Here is a 702-nt window from a genome sequence, read left to right as displayed (position 1 = left end):
CAAATCAGGCTTCCTGACCCTCCCCAAGAGTTGGTGTTCAAACTAGCATACAACTATTTACAGGTCATGCAGCTCAACTTCTCCATGATACAGAAATGGAAAGGGAAATAATTGTCCACTGTTTCAATCACTTCTAACCAGGGTCCCATCATGTTCTATTTCTGAGATCCTAGCATCAAAAAGAGTAACTCTGGGGAGTCCATTGGAAACCAAGGTCCAAACTAACATATAGAATGCTGCCAGATATCCCAGTGCCAATCCTGCCCACTGCCCGCTGCCCCCTGGAAGATGCAAGCCTGCCTAGGACACTATTGAGGTCAAATAGGGCTGATCTGTCCTCGCTGTGTTTTCCTGTCACCAGGCAGGAAGGGTAACCTTTGTTTATAAATGCTGGGTCTCACTCCAGAACATGCTTCCCGACCCATAATTGCTTTCAAAGCATGTTGTTTCCACTTAGGAAAACCTGAGCTTCCTTCCAAATGGCTCTGGACATGACCTGAATTATACGTTTGCCTCGTGAAATGAACACACAAGTCAAGCCTGCTGCCTGCAAGTCACAAAGGCCTTGGGATGTAGGAGGTACTGGTAAGGAGTTGGCTGAAATGGGGGAAGCCAGGCTGTCTGGAGAAACAAACCGGAATCAGAGCTTCCTACAGATCCAGATGCCATACAAAGAACCTTCTTGTGCTGTTTCGACCTGTG

The sequence above is a fragment of the Ictidomys tridecemlineatus genome, chromosome 3, assembly GCF_052094955.1.
Source record: "Ictidomys tridecemlineatus isolate mIctTri1 chromosome 3, mIctTri1.hap1, whole genome shotgun sequence".
Taxonomy (NCBI): Eukaryota; Metazoa; Chordata; class Mammalia; order Rodentia; family Sciuridae; genus Ictidomys; species Ictidomys tridecemlineatus.
This window is presented reverse-complemented; position numbering follows the sequence as displayed.